This window comes from Eptatretus burgeri, chromosome 10, assembly GCF_056783735.1.
Source record: "Eptatretus burgeri isolate ZD-2024b chromosome 10, Ebu_testis_v1, whole genome shotgun sequence".
In the NCBI taxonomy this organism is placed as follows: domain Eukaryota; kingdom Metazoa; phylum Chordata; class Myxini; order Myxiniformes; family Myxinidae; genus Eptatretus; species Eptatretus burgeri.
In genome coordinates, this window is record NC_140970.1 from 13026150 (window position 1) to 13048649 (window position 22500).

General features: G+C 43.6%; 1 protein-coding gene across 1 annotated transcript in view; it reads right to left on the bottom strand.

The window, feature by feature from the left end:
• LOC147017956 (uncharacterized) overlaps positions 1–22500 on the bottom strand; it is a 666861-nt gene that overhangs the window by 218443 nt on the left and 425918 nt on the right. The gene's annotated exons all lie outside the window — the stretch shown is intronic.

The following is a 22500-nucleotide window of genomic DNA, read 5'->3' on the forward strand; positions in this document are numbered from 1 at the left end:
CGTTTTATATACAGGTACTAGCACACTGTCGTTTTATATACAGGTTCTGGCACACTACCGTTTTATATACCGGTACTGGCACACTACCGTTTTATATACAGGTACTGGCGCACTACCATTTTATATACAGGTATTGGCACACTGCCGTTTTATTTACAGGTACTGGCACACTACCGTTTTATTTACAGGTACTGGCACACTTCCGTTTTATTTACAGGTACTGGCACACTACCGTTTTATTTACAGGTACTGGCGCACTACCGTTTTATTTACAGGTACTGGCGCACTACCATTTTATACACAGGTACTGGCACACTGCCGTTTTATATACAGGTACTGGCACACTGCCCTTTTATACACAGGTACTGGCACACTACCGTTTTATTTACAGGTACTGGCACACTACCGTTTTATTTACAGGTACTGGCACACTACCGTTTTATTTACAGGTACTGGCACACTACCGTTTTATTTACAGGTACTGGCACACTACCGTTTTATTTACAGGTACTGGCGCACTACCGTTTTATTTACAGGTACTGGCACACTACCATTTTATATACAGGTACTGGCACACTGCCGTTTTATTTACAGGTACTGGCACACTACCGTTTTATTTACAGGTACTGGCACACTTCCGTTTTATTTACAGGTACTGGCACACTACCGTTTTATTTACAGGTACTGGCGCACTACCGTTTTATTTACAGGTACTGGCGCACTACCATTTTATACACAGGTACTGGCACACTGCCGTTTTATATACAGGTACTGGCACACTGCCCTTTTATACACAGGTACTGGCACACTACCGTTTTATTTACAGGTACTGGCACACTACCGTTTTATTTACAGGTACTGGCACACTACCGTTTTATTTACAGGTACTGGCACACTACCGTTTTATTTACAGGTACTGGCACACTACCGTTTTATTTACAGGTACTGGCGCACTACCGTTTTATTTACAGGTACTGGCACACTACCATTTTATATACAGGTACTGGCACACTACCGTTTATTTACAGGTACTGGCACACTACCGTTTTATTTACAGGTACTGGCACACTTCCGTTTTATTTACAGGTACTGGCACACTACCGTTTTATTTACAGGTACTGGCACACTACCGTTTGATTTACAGGTACTGGCACACTACCGTTTGATTTACAGGTACTGGCACACTACCGTTTTATTTACAGGTACTGGCGCACTACCGTTTTATTTACAGGTACTGGCGCACTACCATTTTATATACAGGTATTGGCACACTGCCATTTTATACACAGGTACTGGCACACTGCCGTTTTATACACAGGTACTGGCACACTGCCGTTTTATACACAGGTACTGGCACACTACCATTTTATATACAGGTACTGGCACACTACCTTTTTATACACAGGTACTGGCACACTACCTTTTTATGTACAGGTACTGGCACACTACCGTTTTATATACAGGTACTGGCGCACTACCATTTTATATACAGGTATTGGCACACTGCCGTTTTATATACAGGTACTGGCGCACTACCGTTTTATATACAGGTACTGGCGCACTACCATTTTATATACAGGTATTGGCACACTACCGTTTTATTTACAGGTACTGGCACACTGCCATTTTATACACAGGTACTGGCACACTACCTTTTTATATACAGGTACTGGCACACTACCTTTTTATACACAGGTACTGGCACACTACCTTTTTATATACAGGTACTGGCACACTGCCGTTTTATATACAGGTACTGGCGCACTACCGTTTTATATACAGGTACTGGCGCACTACCATTTTATATACAGGTATTGGCACACTACCGTTTTATTTACTGGTACTGGCACACTACCATTTTATATACAGGTACTGGCGCACTACCATTTTATATACAGGTATTGGCACACTGCCGTTTTATATACAGGTACTGGCGCACTACCGTTTTATATACAGGTACTGGCGCACTACCATTTTATATACAGGTATTGGCACACTACCGTTTTATTTACAGGTATTGGCACACTTCCGTTTTATTTACAGGTACTGGCACACTGCCGTTTGATACACAGGTACTGGCACACTACCTTTTTATATACAGGTACTGGCACACTACCTTTTTATACACAGGTACTGGCACACTACCTTTTTATATACAGGTACTGGCACACTACCGTTTTATATACAGGTACTGGCGCACTACCATTTTATATACAGGTATTGGCACACTACCTTTTATATACAGGTACTGGCACACTACCGTTTTATTTACAGGTACTGGCACACTACCATTTTATACACAGGTACTGGCACACTGCCGTTTTATATACAGGTACTGGCACACTACCGTTTTATTTACAGGTACTGGCACACTACCGTTTTATTTACAGGTACTGGCGCACTACCGTTTTATTTACAGGTACTGGCACACTACCATTTTATATACAGGTACTGGCACACTACCGTTTATTTACAGGTACTGGCACACTACCGTTTTATTTACAGGTACTGGCACACTACCATTTGATTTACAGTTACTGGCACACTACCGTTTGATTTACAGGTACTGGCGCACTACCATTTTATATACAGGTATTGGCACACTGCCGTTTTATACACAGGTACTGGCACACTACCTTTTTATATACAGGTACTGGCGCACTACCATTTTATATACAGTTATTGGCACACTGCTGTTTTATACACAGTTACTGGCACACTACCTTTTTATATACAGGTACTGGCACACTACCGTTTTATATACAGGAACTGGCACACTACCGTTTCACATACAGGTACTGGCACACTACCGTTTTCTGTACAGGTACTGGCACACTACCGTTTTATATACAGGAACTGGCACACTACCATTTTATTTACAGGAACTGGCACACTAACGTTTCACATACAGGTACTGGCACACTACCGTTTTCTGTACAGGTACTGGCACACTACCGTTTTATATACAGGAACTGGCACACTACCGTTTTATATACAGGAACTGGCACACTACCGTTTTATATACAGGAACTGGCACACTACCGTTTCACATACAGGAACTGGCACACTACCGTTTTATACACAGGTACTGGCGCACTACCGTTTTCTGTATAGATACTGGCACACTGCCGTTTTATATCCAGGTACTGGCACACTGCCGTTTTATACACAGGAACTGGCACACTACCGTTTCACATACAGGTACTGGCACACTACCGTTTTCTGTACAGGTACTGGCACACGACCGTTTTATACACAGGTACTGGCACACTACCGTTTTATATACAGGTACTGGCACACTAGAGTTTTATACACAGGTACTGGCACACTGCCCTTTTATACACAGGTACTGGCACACTGCCGTTTTATATACAGGTACTGGCACACTTCCGTTTTATTTACAGGTACTGGCACACTACCGTTTTATATACAGGTACTGGCGCACTACCATTTTATATACAGGTATTGGCACATTGCCGTTTTATTTACAGGTACTGGCACACTACCGTTTTATATACAGGTAATGGCACACTAGAGTTTTATATACAGGTACTGGCACACTGCCATTTTATACACAGGTACTGGCACACTACCATTTCAGATACAGGTACTGGCACACTACCGTTTTCTGTACAGGTACTGGCACACTACCGTTTTATATACAGGTAATGGCACACTAGAGTTTTATATACAGGTACTGGCACACTGCCATTTTATACACAGGTACTGGCACACTACCATTTCAGATACAGGTACTGGCACACTACCGTTTTCTGTACAGGTACTGGCACACTACCGTTTTATATACAGGTAATGGCACACTAGAGTTTTATATACAGGTACTGGCACACTGCCATTTTATACACAGGTACTGGCACACTACCGTTTCACATACAGGTACTGGCACACTACCGTTTCACATACAGGTACTGGCACACTACCATTTTATTTACAGGAACTGGCACACTAACGTTTCACATACAGGTACTGGCACACTACCGTTTTCTGTACAGGTACTGGCACACTACCGTTTTATATACAGGAACTGGCACACTACCGTTTTATATACAGGAACTGGCACACTACCGTTTTATATACAGGAACTGGCACACTACCGTTTCACATACAGGTACTGGCACACTACCGTTTTATACACAGGTACTGGCGCACTACCGTTTTCTGTATAGGTACTGGCACACTGCCGTTATATATACAGGTACTGGCACACTACCGTTTTATATACAGGTACTGGCACACTGCCGTTTTATACACAGGAACTGGCACACTACCGTTTCACATACAGGTACTGGCACACTACCGTTTTCTGTACAGGTACTGGCACACGACCGTTTTATACACAGGTACTGGCACACTACCGTTTTATATACAGGTACTGGCACACTAGAGTTTTATACACAGGTACTGGCACACTGCCCTTTTATACACAGGTACTGGCACACTGCCGTTTTATATACAGGTACTGGCACACTTCCGTTTTATTTACAGGTACTGGCACACTACCGTTTTATATACAGGTACTGGCACACTTCCGTTTTATTTACAGGTACTGGCGCACTACCATTTTATATACAGGTATTGGCACATTGCCGTTTTATTTACAGGTACTGGCACACTACCGTTTTATATACAGGTACTGGCACACTGCCGTTTTATACACAGGTACTGGCACACTGCCCTTTTATACACAGGTACTGGCACACTGCCGTTTTATATACAGGTACTGGCACACTGCCATGTTATACACAGGTACTGGCACACTGCCATTTTATACACAGGTACTGGCACACTGCCGTTTTATACACAGGTACTGGCACACTACCGTTTTATACACAGGTACTGGCACACTACCGTTTTATACACAGGTACTGGCGCACTACCGTTTTCTGTATAGGTACTGGCGCACTACCGTTTTATACACAGGTACTGGCACACTACCGTTTTATACACAGGTACTGGCGCACTACCGTTTTCTGTATAGGTACTGGCGCACTGCCGTTTTATATACAGGTACTGGCACACTACCGTTTTATACACAGGTACTGGCACACTGCTATTTTATACACAGGTACTGGCACACTGCGGTTTTATATACAGGTACTGGCACACTGCTATTTTATACACAGGTACTGGCACACTGCCGTTTTATATACAGGTTCTGGCACACTACCGTTTTATATACAGGTACTAGCACACTGTCGTTTTATATACAGGTTCTGGCACACTACCGTTTTATATACCGGTACTGGCACACTACCGTTTTATATACAGGTACTGGCGCACTACCATTTTATATACAGGTATTGGCACACTGCCGTTTTATTTACAGGTACTGGCACACTACCGTTTTATTTACAGGTACTGGCACACTTCCGTTTTATTTACAGGTACTGGCACACTACCGTTTTATTTACAGGTACTGGCGCACTACCGTTTTATTTACAGGTACTGGCGCACTACCATTTTATACACAGGTACTGGCACACTGCCGTTTTATATACAGGTACTGGCACACTGCCCTTTTATACACAGGTACTGGCACACTACCGTTTTATTTACAGGTACTGGCACACTACCGTTTTATTTACAGGTACTGGCACACTACCGTTTTATTTACAGGTACTGGCACACTACCGTTTTATTTACAGGTACTGGCACACTACCGTTTTATTTACAGGTACTGGCGCACTACCGTTTTATTTACAGGTACTGGCACACTACCATTTTATATACAGGTACTGGCACACTGCCGTTTTATTTACAGGTACTGGCACACTACCGTTTTATTTACAGGTACTGGCACACTTCCGTTTTATTTACAGGTACTGGCACACTACCGTTTTATTTACAGGTACTGGCGCACTACCGTTTTATTTACAGGTACTGGCGCACTACCATTTTATACACAGGTACTGGCACACTGCCGTTTTATATACAGGTACTGGCACACTGCCCTTTTATACACAGGTACTGGCACACTACCGTTTTATTTACAGGTACTGGCACACTACCGTTTTATTTACAGGTACTGGCACACTACCGTTTTATTTACAGGTACTGGCGCACTACCGTTTTATTTACAGGTACTGGCACACTACCATTTTATATACAGGTACTGGCACACTACCGTTTATTTACAGGTACTGGCACACTACCGTTTTATTTACAGGTACTGGCACACTTCCGTTTTATTTACAGGTACTGGCACACTACCGTTTGATTTACAGGTACTGGCACACTACCGTTTGATTTACAGGTACTGGCACACTACCGTTTTATTTACAGGTACTGGCGCACTACCGTTTTATTTACAGGTACTGGCGCACTACCATTTTATATACAGGTATTGGCACACTGCCGTTTTATACACAGGTACTGGCACACTGCCGTTTTATACACAGGTACTGGCACACTGCCGTTTTATACACAGGTACTGGCACACTACCATTTTATATACAGGTACTGGCACACTACCTTTTTATACACAGGTACTGGCACACTACCTTTTTATGTACAGGTACTGGCACACTACCGTTTTATATACAGGTACTGGCGCACTACCATTTTATATACAGGTATTGGCACACTGCCGTTTTATATACAGGTACTGGCGCACTACCGTTTTATATACAGGTACTGGCGCACTACCATTTTATATACAGGTATTGGCACACTACCGTTTTATTTACAGGTACTGGCACACTGCCGTTTTATACACAGGTACTGGCACACTACCTTTTTATATACAGGTACTGGCACACTACCTTTTTATACACAGGTACTGGCACACTACCTTTTTATATACAGGTACTGGCACACTGCCGTTTTATATACAGGTACTGGCGCACTACCGTTTTATATACAGGTACTGGCGCACTACCATTTTATATACAGGTATTGGCACACTACCGTTTTATTTACTGGTACTGGCACACTACCATTTTATATACAGGTACTGGCGCACTACCATTTTATATACAGGTATTGGCACACTGCCGTTTTATATACAGGTACTGGCGCACTACCGTTTTATATACAGGTACTGGCGCACTACCATTTTATATACAGGTATTGGCACACTACCGTTTTATTTACAGGTATTGGCACACTTCCGTTTTATTTACAGGTACTGGCACACTGCCGTTTGATACACAGGTACTGGCACACTACCTTTTTATATACAGGTACTGGCACACTACCTTTTTATACACAGGTACTGGCACACTACCTTTTTATATACAGGTACTGGCACACTACCGTTTTATATACAGGTACTGGCGCACTACCATTTTATATACAGGTATTGGCACACTACCTTTTTATATACAGGTACTGGCACACTACCGTTTTATTTACAGGTACTGGCACACTACCATTTTATACACAGGTACTGGCACACTGCCGTTTTATATACAGGTACTGGCACACTACCGTTTTATTTACAGGTACTGGCACACTACCGTTTTATTTACAGGTACTGGCGCACTACCGTTTTATTTACAGGTACTGGCACACTACCATTTTATATACAGGTACTGGCACACTACCGTTTATTTACAGGTACTGGCACACTACCGTTTTATTTACAGGTACTGGCACACTACCATTTGATTTACAGTTACTGGCACACTACCGTTTGATTTACAGGTACTGGCGCACTACCATTTTATATACAGGTATTGGCACACTGCCGTTTTATACACAGGTACTGGCACACTACCTTTTTATATACAGGTACTGGCGCACTACCATTTTATATACAGTTATTGGCACACTGCTGTTTTATACACAGTTACTGGCACACTACCTTTTTATATACAGGTACTGGCACACTACCGTTTTATATACAGGAACTGGCACACTACCGTTTCACATACAGGTACTGGCACACTACCGTTTTCTGTACAGGTACTGGCACACTACCGTTTTATATACAGGAACTGGCACACTACCATTTTATTTACAGGAACTGGCACACTAACGTTTCACATACAGGTACTGGCACACTACCGTTTTCTGTACAGGTACTGGCACACTACCGTTTTATATACAGGAACTGGCACACTACCGTTTTATATACAGGAACTGGCACACTACCGTTTTATATACAGGAACTGGCACACTACCGTTTCACATACAGGTACTGGCACACTACCGTTTTATACACAGGTACTGGCGCACTACCGTTTTCTGTATAGGTACTGGCACACTGCCGTTATATATACAGGTACTGGCACACTACCGTTTTATATCCAGGTACTGGCACACTGCCGTTTTATACACAGGAACTGGCACACTACCGTTTCACATACAGGTACTGGCACACTACCGTTTTCTGTACAGGTACTGGCACACGACCGTTTTATACACAGGTACTGGCACACTACCGTTTTATATACAGGTACTGGCACACTAGAGTTTTATACACAGGTACTGGCACACTGCCGTTTTATATACAGGTACTGGCACACTTCCGTTTTATTTACAGGTACTGGCACACTACCGTTTTATATACAGGTACTGGCACACTTCCGTTTTATTTACAGGTACTGGCGCACTACCATTTTATATACAGGTATTGGCACATTGCCGTTTTATTTACAGGTACTGGCACACTACCGTTTTATATACAGGTACTGGCACACTGCCGTTTTATACACAGGTACTGGCACACTGCCCTTTTATACACAGGTACTGGCACACTGCCGTTTTATATACAGGTACTGGCACACTGCCATGTTATACACAGGTACTGGCACACTGCCATTTTATACACAGGTACTGGCACACTACCGTTTTATACACAGGTACTGGCACACTGCCATTTTATACACAGGTACTGGCACACTACCGTTTTATACACAGGTACTGGCGCACTACCGTTTTCTGTATAGGTACTGGCGCACTACCGTTTTATACACAGGTACTGGCACACTACCGTTTTATACACAGGTACTGGCGCACTACCGTTTTCTGTATAGGTACTGGCGCACTACCGTTTTATACACAGGTACTGGCACACTACCGTTTTATACACAGGTACTGGCGCACTACCGTTTTCTGTATAGGTACTGGCGCACTGCCGTTTTATATACAGGTACTGGCACACTGCTATTTTATACACAGGTACTGGCACACTGCGGTTTTATATACAGGTACTGGCACACTGCTATTTTATACACAGGTACTGGCACACTGCCGTTTTATATACAGGTTCTGGCACACTACCGTTTTATATACAGGTACTAGCACACTGTCGTTTTATATACAGGTTCTGGCACACTACCGTTTTATATACCGGTACTGGCACACTACCGTTTTATATACAGGTACTGGCGCACTACCATTTTATATACAGGTATTGGCACACTGCCGTTTTATTTACAGGTACTGGCACACTACCGTTTTATTTACAGGTACTGGCACACTTCCGTTTTATTTACAGGTACTGGCACACTACCGTTTTATTTACAGGTACTGGCGCACTACCGTTTTATTTACAGGTACTGGCGCACTACCATTTTATACACAGGTACTGGCACACTGCCGTTTTATATACAGGTACTGGCACACTGCCCTTTTATACACAGGTACTGGCACACTACCGTTTTATTTACAGGTACTGGCACACTACCGTTTTATTTACAGGTACTGGCACACTACCGTTTTATTTACAGGTACTGGCACACTACCGTTTTATTTACAGGTACTGGCGCACTACCGTTTTATTTACAGGTACTGGCACACTACCATTTTATATACAGGTACTGGCACACTACCGTTTATTTACAGGTACTGGCACACTACCGTTTTATTTACAGGTACTGGCACACTTCCGTTTTATTTACAGGTACTGGCACACTACCGTTTTATTTACAGGTACTGGCACACTACCGTTTGATTTACAGGTACTGGCACACTACCGTTTGATTTACAGGTACTGGCACACTACCGTTTTATTTACAGGTACTGGCGCACTACCGTTTTATTTACAGGTACTGGCGCACTACCATTTTATATACAGGTATTGGCACACTGCCGTTTTATACACAGGTACTGGCACACTGCCGTTTTATACACAGGTACTGGCACACTGCCGTTTTATACACAGGTACTGGCACACTACCATTTTATATACAGGTACTGGCACACTACCTTTTTATACACAGGTACTGGCACACTACCTTTTTATGTACAGGTACTGGCACACTACCGTTTTATATACAGGTACTGGCGCACTACCATTTTATATACAGGTATTGGCACACTGCCGTTTTATATACAGGTACTGGCGCACTACCGTTTTATATACAGGTACTGGCGCACTACCGTTTTATTTACAGGTACTGGCACACTGCCGTTTTATACACAGGTACTGGCACACTACCTTTTTATATACAGGTACTGGCACACTACCTTTTTATACACAGGTACTGGCACACTACCTTTTTATATACAGGTACTGGCACACTGCCGTTTTATATACAGGTACTGGCGCACTACCGTTTTATATACAGGTACTGGCGCACTACCATTTTATATACAGGTATTGGCACACTACCGTTTTATTTACTGGTACTGGCACACTACCATTTTATATACAGGTACTGGCGCACTACCATTTTATATACAGGTATTGGCACACTGCCGTTTTATATACAGGTACTGGCGCACTACCGTTTTATATACAGGTACTGGCGCACTACCATTTTATATACAGGTATTGGCACACTACCGTTTTATTTACAGATATTGGCACACTTCCGTTTTATTTACAGGTACTGGCACACTGCCGTTTGATACACAGGTACTGGCACACTACCTTTTTATATACAGGTACTGGCACACTACCTTTTTATACACAGGTACTGGCACACTACCTTTTTATATACAGGTACTGGCACACTACCGTTTTATATACAGGTACTGGCGCACTACCATTTTATATACAGGTATTGGCACACTACCTTTTTATATACAGGTACTGGCACACTACCGTTTTATTTACAGGTACTGGCACACTACCATTTTATACACAGGTACTGGCACACTGCCGTTTTATATACAGGTACTGGCACACTACCGTTTTATTTACAGGTACTGGCACACTACCGTTTTATTTACAGGTACTGGCGCACTACCGTTTTATTTACAGGTACTGGCACACTACCATTTTATATACAGGTACTGGCACACTACCGTTTATTTACAGGTACTGGCACACTACCGTTTTATTTACAGGTACTGGCACACTACCATTTGATTTACAGTTACTGGCACACTACCGTTTGATTTACAGGTACTGGCGCACTACCATTTTATATACAGGTATTGGCACACTGCCGTTTTATACACAGGTACTGGCACACTACCTTTTTATATACAGGTACTGGCGCACTACCATTTTATATACAGTTATTGGCACACTGCTGTTTTATACACAGGTACTGGCACACTACCTTTTTATATACAGGTACTGGCACACTGCCGTTTTATATACAGGTACTGCCACACTGCCGTTTTATATACAGGTACTGGCGCACTACCATTATATATACAGTTACTCGCGCACTGCCATTTCATCTACAAGTATTGGCACACTGCCGGTTCGTATATAGCCGGGCTTCCCTGTGGCAAAAACACAGCCTGTAACCATGCCAGCACATTTGTGATGTTATACCAGATTGATGATCAGAGTTGGTGTTCCCTGGTCGCTTTCTACTGCATGAAGAGATTCTGCCTGGATGACTAAGAAAAGAGTGGGATGGTTAAAACTTTCCTGATGCATGTGGCCCGAAACAGATTATCATTATTCTGTTCATTCCTTATATTAGGACATGACGCCATGAAACTGCATAATGAGTCTGTCTCCTATTTTTTATTTTTCTTGCAATACCGATTCTCTTGATGCCATCCACATTTGTGAAAATTAAAAATAGGTGTGGGCAATTTGTGAAACTGAAATTATGTGTCCAATGTTATATATATATATATATATATATATATATATATATATATATATATATATATATATATATATATATATATATATATATATATATATATAACATCATCATCATCATCATCAGCTTACAACCAATCAGCTTAAATGTGCCTGATATTGTCAGAACTCTGAATCTAAGCAGGGATGAGCCTCATTAGTAGTTGTATGGGTGACCATAGGGTGGGTATTGTCAGCTGAAGGATGAAAGGATAGGTGGCGTGCTCAAATCTTTCTCCATGGGGAGTTGAATTTAACTTAAATTGCTGCCCTAAGGCACAACCATTAATGCTGCATTTTGGAGCACATCATCCACTGGATAGGGACGGAGAGTTGGTTGCATCTGCATTGAGGTATGGACGTGAAAGATGTCATGGTATCCTCCAAAAAAAATCTCGTTTTTCACTGATGCCGTTAATTTGGTTTAATTCATTGCAAATACATTTAAAAGCCAATTAAATTATTCCAAGTGGATGTGGCTGCAAAGTTACATAAAGTGCAAGGTGAAAATGGGTTTACTAAGTTGATCGTGTGCAGATGTGGCATGGGCATGACGAGCCAAATGCCTCCTCTGGTGGCCAAATTACTTGCATATCTCTTTCATGTGTACAAAAACACACACGCCGACGGTATCCAAGGCCAACTCCACACTTGGATGACTGACTCCCTCCACTCTCGCAGCCAACGTGTGGCACTAAATGGAATCTTTTCATCTCCTCTCCCTGTTTTAGGCTCGAGTTCCCCAAAGCAGTTTTCTGGCACAATCCTCTTTCCTAAGATTCATCAACGATCTGTCTGACTCTCGAGAAAATCCTCTTTGTCTCTTTGTTGATGACTCCATCCTGTCCTGTAACATCCCTTATCCTTACGATAGGCAGGCAGCAACCTCTTCCAATTCTCTGCAGACACTGATAGAATCAGGGTCTGATCAGCCACTTGGAATATATCTTTCAATTCTGAGACATATCATACACTCACTGTCTCTCTCTGAAAGGACCATCTGGCAAACTCTCCCATCGACTTTCTAAAAAATCATTAACTATTGTCTGGAGTCAAGGCTCATGGAAGAACACAGAACAGATCAGGATGCAATAGAAAAAAGGAACAGCAGAACGAGAATGAGAAGATGCCAACAGCACGACCGAGGGACAAAATAGACGGATATGGAGAACAAGGAATGCGGGTAATGATGAGCAGTAGGGGATATTGTTGGAAATGGATAAGATGGATACAAAAGCAAAATCTCAGGAGGGAAAAACTGGAAAAAATGGAGGGGGATGGGAGGAGGTTGTTTAATGGTGGAAGAAATAATCATGGTTTGTCACTCAAACTTGAAGAGGCTCAGTCACTCAAAATTTTGGGCCTCAGTATCAGCTATGATTTTCTTGGTCAAAATTCACCTCTAAGTTGACCTACAAAGCCAGTTGCCGAATGGGAATCCTGTCTTGAAATGTCCTTCCGAGGCACACCTGAACTCTTATCCACGTACAAGGTCTTCACCGCAACTTGATGGAATATTACCCTCCCTTTGGGCTGACACCCCCGCTTCACATCTTGCTGAGCTTGATGTCGTGGAAACCAAGGCCCTCAAAGATAAATGGAATTTCCAATGATGAAGTTGAGTCTATGGGCCAGTCACATCTCATTGTGACAGGTTGGTGGTGTCTGTTTTCCACCCCCTCCTCTCTAAACTGGCACTTTCTGATCTCCCTACTCTGCCCTGTGTCTCATCACCCCCCCCCCCCCAAGTTTCTGCAGGGCTCACAAGGTCTGCCAACAACCTGCTTCTGATGAAACTCCCAAAATCCAGATCCACTGGTCACCTCCACTCATTCATTCCTCTTTTTTCCCGCCTTTGTAATCAACTTCCACATTCTCTTGAATCCCATTATTCCCACCAGGTTTGCAATACAGCTGATCACCACCATTTCAGATCATCCCCAATCCAAAACCATCATCTTTTATACCCTTGTTAACTCTCCCAAAGCCCACATCTTTCCAACTTTCTTGTTATTCCTTCCTGAGAGTTTGCTTCTGCATCCAACTTGTCCACCCCCCTCCCCCACCCGTGTTCTCCCCTAGTCCTCATTCTTCTTCAAATCAATGTCTCCCTCTATTTTGTTCCTCAACCCTGCTGTTGGTGTTCTTCCCCAATCTATTTCAACTGTTCCTTTTGTTCATTTACATCCTGATCCGTTCTTTGTTCCAGCTCCTCCACGAGCTTTGACTTTGTTAACCAAAAAATTGGATATCTTGTGAAAAAACAAAAGTTCAGGAATTAGACTTTTCTGCCTTCATCTGGGACAAAGGAAGACTCATGCCAAGCCTTCATATACTCTTTAAGGGTGGGTGGGAGAGGTGGATCTTGAAGTCGAAAGTGAATGCTGAAAGGAAAGGAGCAAAGCACAGAAATATGAGAAAATTGCGAGAGGGGGCAGTCGATAAGGAATAATGAGGTGAAATACGGAGGAGGCAGCACCACAGGTAAAGGAAAAGGTGGGGGGGGGGATGGGGGAGAGCTTTGTAACCTGGTTGTGGTTGAATGTATTTGCAAAAACTGTGAGATTCGCATTGAATTATTCACCTGCATCTGCATGAAATATGATGCTTTGGGATACACAGCCTCTTCAAACATGTACAGCTTCAGCAAAACCCATCCACTCCCATATACCCCTATCTTGCTCATCGCTCCCATGACCCTTCCTTAGGCCTAAGTCACATTTGCCACGGCGGCCGTGGGGTCTCCACAATCTACGGCCACTAGCAATTATACGGCGGCCGCAGTATTTCCACGGTCACACAATGTAGCAGTCACATGTTTATATTTTTCGGGGAGCCGCACGGCGTATTTATAAATTGTGGAGACCGAAAACGTGGGGTTGCCGTACGGTCTTTGATTTGATGTCGCATGGTGGCCTTAAGGGGGCCCTGCGGCGGCCATTGAATTTTCAATGCAGACGCAAGGTAGCCTCAAGATGCCCGCAAGGCGACCGCAGGGGGCCCGCAGGGGGCCCTAAGGCGAACGTGCGGCCAGACAGACGGTAACGAATGGGTTAAATTTTTTTTTTTTTTTTTACCAGTTATTTTTTTTTCGGCTTGTCGAATTGCTACGGCGAACGTAGAAATGAAAAAAGTTATAACTCTGTGTTATAATTCCACGGCGACCCCGACGGCCTGTAAAAGATAGCCAAACGGTGTAGGGCCACCCTGAGGCCATCGCAGAAACTCTGCAGCCGCCGCACGTTTCTGTCAATTTCGACGGCGTACGGCCCCCGTATCCTCGCCATAGAGCAAATGTGACTTAGGCCTTAATCAACTATCCTTTGCCTTTGCAAAGGTACCCTTGCCTGCACAGTTTCAACCCAACACACACTTTCTTCTCGTCATACTATTTGCGTTAATCAATAAACCCTTCCTCTACTCCCACTCCCGAGTGGTCTATTAACCTGGCTTGTTGCAAGTCTTGTGCTGAGTCATAAGTGAAGTTCATTCTGTGGGAGAAGAAACAAATCTCTGAGCTTTTGTTCTCAGCAATAATCTCCAGCTTGATCAAGTTTTGTACTCTTTCGTAAGTTTGTGTGAGCAGCGGACTTTTTCGACTTGTTCAAGTATATTTTAAAAGGCCGTTCATGAAGAAAGAAACAGTCAAACTGGGACTACTTTTAACGTCGCAACAATAAATAAAATAAAATTCAGAAAAAAAACAAGAGAAAAGATTTTTTTCAATCTTAAATTCTTTGGAATGTTCATCACACATCTAAGTTTTCATTCGTAAAAAATGTTGTTTCAATGTGCGATCCCGTAATCCCTCGGTAAAGTTTAGTTTTGTGTTTGTGACGCATTGAGTTTGTGTTTTAATTTTGGAACAAACCCAAGTTTCGAGTATACTCCCCGAACAGTTCGGATCAATCGAGTGGAGAACCGTCGGGTTTTCTGACAGAGAGGTGTCTTTGTGATATTCATGAAACATATTGATAGGATAAACTTTTGGCATGGTATCAATATATTTAAAAATTCTGTCAAGTACATTTTCAAAGACAAACTGTTGCTTATATTCCTTGAAATAAAAATGTAGCCTATCATATAATCAAACTAGGATCGAAAATAGAATGCCTTCAGAAAGTATTCACACCCCTCGACTTTTGTCACATTTTGTTGTTTCAGCCTGAATTTAAAATGGGTTAAATTTAAATTTTTTGTCACCAATCTATACAAAATACTCCATAATCACAAAGTGAAAACATGTTTTTACAATTATTTACAAATTAAATAAAAATGAAAAGGGGAAATGTCATGGATCAACAATCAGTTTGAAAAAGGTTGTCGTCGGTGATGAATAGTCGACGACATGCATACATATATTTTTTCTCAACAGCTACTAATCTATGCTAATAAGTGTGTGTGTGTGTGTGTGTGTGTGTGTGTGTGTGTGTCCTCCATAACACCAAAATAATAAAACCTCGCAGCCTGAAACAGTGCATGCAAACTAAGAAAAAACAAGGAAATGCATGACTGAAAATTGGGTGTTTGGGTTAATTAAAACACCCCTTTTGAAGATAATTAATGGCCTTATTTAACTATATCCTTCATCAGGTGATCTTCGGCCACCTTTCTCTTTTGGGTCCAAAGGCGTTTCCTGGGTAACGATGCTGGGGTCTGAAGCCACCATGTTTTTGGGGCTGCTCAGCCATGCCCTGACTATGAACAGGCCGCAACGATTTCCTCACGATAAAGTTGTTTTTTTCACTTTACTCACTCATATCAAATGCCTGTTCAATCATAGCTACAAATCGCTGTGTACATCGCTTTTGTAAGTGCAAGAGTTTTCAAATTTAGGAGCCGTGAGCGATTTCTTGCATGATATGATACAATTTTCCACAATCTATTCCCATGGACTCCGTCACCCTGGGCGAGTGGTATATCATCAAAATATTTTTTCGGTTTTGAGGATTGGATATCGTCCAGACTAAATATGTGTCAAAATCTATTGTGAAAACAGATAACTTAAAGAAATAAACGAGTCTTATAACTTAGCCGATATACCTATTTACTTTAAGCAAGTAAGGTGATGTTCCCTCCTTCTCCATACAAACACAAGAAAATGTGTAATTTCCAAAGCATTACTTGTCATTTTCTACTGTTTGGAGAATTATATTGAGTGAACAAAAAATTGAGGAATGTCACAAAATTAACCAGCTTCATTGAGCTAGATGATTTAATGCATTCACTGAGAGACCTCGCTCCCTGTCCCTCAGAGGGACTGCCTATGCGTAGTATTTACCAGATGTGTGTCTATTTTTGGAGGATTTATGAGGTGCTCTTTAGAGAATCAAACCAAATATGGTGAAAAAAGGATGTTATAAAAAAAAAACTTATGTCGTTTGTGCAGACTGCGAACAGATGTAACACGTGACAAGTGCACAGATGAGCAGGAAAAATGGCGGATTTTCTGCAATGTTTATTTCACGGCGGATTGAACTTTAGGATGTCTCCAGGGTTGTTCTGCATTAAGCAGCAACTCTTTTGTGGAGAAAGTATTTTCATTTCAAGAATTAATTGTATTTTATTAACTGCTACTTACGCGGTGAAGACGGGCTTTAAAGTTAAAGGGATCCTTTATAGTATACAGCAACAGCCTGGCCAACCGTTCCTTATCAACCATTGAATTGGAGTGCTAGCATGAGTGCTTAAGCTACTTGCTGAGCACCCATTGTCAAGAGCGGAACCGGGCTATATCATTCTGAGTGAGTGGTTAGTGCTCCGTCAACTTGAGCGAGTGGTTCGTTCTTCGTCGCCCTGAGCGAGTGGATCATGCTCAGTCACCCTGAGCGAGTGGTTCATGCTTCGTCACCCTTTGTGAGTGATTCACGCTCCATCACCCTCAACAAGTGGTTAGTGCTCCGTCACCCTGAACGAGTGGTTCGTGCTCCATCACCCTGAATAAGTGGTTCGTGCTCCAACACCCTGAATAAGTGGTTCGTGCTCTGTCACCCTGAATGAGTAGTTTGTGCTCTGTCACCCTGAATGAGTTGTCCGTGCTCCGTCACACTGAACGAGTGGTTCATGCTCTGCACCATAAACGAGTGGTTTGTGCTCAATCACCCTGAGTGAGTGGTTCATGCAGTGTCACCATAAAGGAGTGGTTCATGCTCCGTCACCCTGAATGAGTGGTTCGTGCTCTGTCACTCTGAATGAGTGGTTCATGCTCCATCAACCTGAATAAGTGGTTCATGCTCCGTCAGCCTGAATGAGTGGTCCGTGCTCCGTCAGCCTGAATGAGTGGTCCGTGCTCCGTCAGACTGAATGAGTGGTTCATGCTCTGTCACCATAAACGAGTGGTTCGTGCTCAATCACCCTGAGCGAGTGGTTCGTGCAGCATCATCCTAAAGCAGTGGTTCATGCTCCGTCACCCTGAATGAGTGGTTCGTGCTCTGTCACCCTGAATAAGTGGTTCATGCTCCGTCACCCTGAATGAGTGGTTCATGCTCCGTCACCCTGAACAAGTGGTTCGTGTTCCATCACCCTGAATGAGTTGTTCCGTCACCCTGAATGAGTGGTCCGTGCTCCGTCACACTGAATGAGTGGTTCATGCTCTGTCAACATAAATGAGTGGTTTGTGCTCAATCACACTGAGTGAGTGGTTCGTGCAGCATCACCCTAAAGGAGTGGTTCATGCTCCGTCACCCTGAATGAGTGGTTTGTGCTGTCACCCTGAAAGAGTGGTTCGTGCTGCATCACCCTGAATGAGTGGTCCGTGCTCCGTCAGACTGAATGAGTGCTTCATGCTCTGTCACCATAAACGAGTGGTTCGTGCTCAATCACCCTGAGTGAGTGGTTCGTGTAGCATCATCCTAAAGCAGTGGTTCATGCTCCGTCACCCTGAATGAGTGGTTCGTGCTCTGTCACCCTGAATAAGTGGTTCATGCTCCGTCACCCTGAATGAGTGGTTCATGCTCCGTCACCCTGAATGAGTGGTTCGTGCTCTGTCAACCTGAATGAGTGGTCCGTGCTCCGTCACCCTGAATGAGTGGTTCATGCTCTGTCACCATAAACGAGTGGTTTGTGCTCAATCACGCTGAGTGAGTGGTTCGTGCAGCGTCACCCTAAAGGAGTGGTTCATGCTCAGTCACCCTGAATGAGTGGTTCGTGCTCTGTCACCCTGAATGAGTTCTTCGTGTTCCGTCAACCTGGGCGAGTGGTTCGTCCTACGTCAACCTGGGCGAGTGGTTCGTGCTCCGTCACCCTGGGCGAGTGGTTCGTACTCCGTCACCTCAGGTGAGTGGTTCGTGCTCCATCACCCTCAACGAGTGGTTCGTCCTCCATCACCCTGAAGGAGTGGTTCGTGATCCGTCACACTGAATGAGTGGTTCATGCTCTGTCACTTTGAATGAGTGGTTCATGCTCCGTCACTTTCATCGAGTGGTTCGTGCTCCGTCACCCTGGGCAAGTGTTTCGTGATCTGTCACCCTGGGCAAGTGGTTTGTGCTGCAACAACCTGGGCGAGTGGTTTGTGCTGCAACAACCTGGGCGAGTGGTTCGTGCTCCATCACCTTGGGCGAGAGGTTCGTGCTCCCTCACTCTGGGCGAGTGGTTCGTGCTCCGTCAACATGGGTGAGTGGTTCGTACTCCGACACCTTGGGCGAGAGGTTCGTGCTCTCTCACCCTGAGCGAGTGGTTCGTGCTCCGTCACCCTGGGCAAGTGTTTCGTGATCTGTCACCCTGGGAAAGTGGTTTGTGCTGCATCAACCTGGGCGAGTGGTTCGTGCTCCATCACCTTGGGCGAGAGGTTCGTGCTCCCTCACTCTGGGCGAGTGGTTCGTGCTCCGTCACCCTGGGCAAGTGCTTCATGATCTGTCTCTCTGGGCAAGTGGTTCATGCTGCATCAACCTGGGTGAGTGGTTGGTGCTCCATCACCTTGGGCGAGTGGTTCGTGCCCCATCACCCTGAATGAGAGGTTCGTGCTCTCTCACCCTGAGCTAGTGGTTCGTGCTCCGTCACCCTCGGCAAGTGCTTCGTGATCTGTCACCCTGGGCAAGTGGTTAGTGCTGCATCAGCCTGGGCGAGTGGTTCCTGCTCCATCACCTTGGGCATGAGGTTCGTGCTCCCTCACCCTAGGCGAGTGGTTCGTGCTCCATCACCCTGTGCAAGTGCTTCGTGATCTGTCACCCTGGGCAAGTGGTTCGTGCTCCATCACCCTGAATGAGTGGTTCGTGCTCTATCACCCTGAGTGAGTAGTTTGTGCTGTGTCATTCTGAGTGAGTTGTGAAATAACACCCGATTTCAGAGCCGTTTGCCATATTTTCTAAATTTCCAAGCCAAATTTTTTGTCCACTTATCACACGCATCTGTTCATAAAGAATAATGTTTCTGAACATATCCCTGTAATGTCTATATGAATGCAACGTTGTTTTTTCAGTGAAAGCTACTCAAGGTTTCTGGGTTGTGCACAGTCATTACTGCAGTTGGTAATCACACTGACTCCAACATGCTGATTCCCGAAAAATTGCCAATTTCAGCCAAGCACGTGTGTGTGTTTTTCATAAAGCATAACATTCTCTCTGCAATCTCCCCTACCCCTCTCTCTCTCTCTCTCTCTGTCTGTCTGTCTGTCTGTCCCTTCCTTGCTCTACCCCTTCTCAATACAGTGCAGCAGCCTCCTCCCACATCTCCTCTCTCACTCTCCCCTCCCTTCTCTCTCTTTGTCTGTGTCTGTCTCTGGATATATCTGGTCAGTGGTTATGACTGGATGGTGTTTGTCTCCGGACGTGTCTGGACCGTATTTGTCTCCGGACATGTCCGAGCAGTGTCTGTCTCCGGCCAGCTTGTCTCCGGACGCGTCCGGGCGGTATTTATGTCTGGATGGGAGTTTTTCTCCGGATTGTGTTTATGGTGTGACCGATAGAAAATGGATTCCAGACATTATTTTGTTTCCATCTTCACTGTTATTCTATGCAGAATCATTTTGATTAAACAGTATGAATCGTAATTAACACTCCACTGCATGTCTGCCTTCCTTTCCTCTCACCTCACACTGTCTTGTCATACCCCACCTCTCCTCACTCCCCTTCCCTCCTCTCTCCTTTCCCCTCCACCTCTTCACTCTCTCTTCCCCACCCCCTCTCCCTCTTCCCCCCTTTTTCTCCCTCCCCCCTTTAGTTTTACCATCAGCGAAGCGACGGGTGGTATTTGCTGGTATATAATAAAACATTTGATTCGTAAAACAAAATTTAAATATGCATTTAAATAAGATAAAAATTATCAAAGCTTTTTGACTTACACTCCTTGCAAACTGCAAACAGATGAAGAAGCACCAAACTCTCATTTATAAAGTTACAATGTAATGTCCTCAACGTTGATTGGTTGAGAGAAATAAAGGACAGGATTACCTGATTGGTGGAACAACAGAGCGTCGTGAATATGAACCGGCGGAGATGAAACGGAAATGAAACATCATGAATAATAAATCGGTGGAGATGAATCACCAAGAATGGCGGAAACGTCACGGTAATTTGCTAAGGACTAGTATTTGGGGAGGGGTGGGGGAGGGGTGTTGTGGACAAATGATTTCTGTCTCCAAAGAATCGTTTTTGGTGACCTGATCAATGTGGCATCTATTACACGAAGGGAGATAAAATGCGTCCTCCACTCAGGATTTTACTCAGGTCAGTCAACCAAACAGAGATAACCAACTCGGAGTTGTAAGATTGTACAAAGTAAGACAACTTTTCCCTGTACCTCTGCAATTTGTTACCATTTACTGAATAATCCTCAGTGTGCAGAGCAATATCGTATTGAGTGGTTTAAAATCCAGAGAAGAGGACGCAGTTTAGCTCACCTTCGTGCAATGGAGGCCACAATCATCAGGTCAACCAATCCCATTCTTTGTAGACAGAAATAATTTGTCTGATCTTTATATCTATTTTGACTATGATGTGTGACAACTGTACCACAGTCAACATGAGTCATCATGAAAACCACACATCCCCTCCCCCTTTACTATCCCTCAACCAATAAACATTACGTTTCCACCGGTTCTTGGTGATTCATCTCCACCGATTCATTATTCATGATGGTTCATTTCCATTTCATTTCCACCAACTCATTATTCTTGATGCTATGTGGTTCCACCAATTAGGTAATCCCGTCCTTTCTTTCTCTTAACCAATCAACATTGAGGACATTACATTGTAACTTTATAAATGAGAGTTTGGTGCTTCTTCTTTATCGGCTTGTGGTTATATCCTGAGGAGTGCAAGTCGAAAAGCTTTGATAATGTCTATTTTATTGAAATGCTTACATATTATTATGAAGAAAATACTTTTTTTTCTATATGAGACAGGGCCCAAAGGAAGAGTGAGGTGATGGAAGGTAAAAAGGCAATGGATTTATAGTGGGACAGTGGGGCCAGAGTTGGACACAATAAGCATTAGGGAATTAATGAACAAGAAAAGAGGAAAGAGAGTCAAAATAGTAACCTGCAA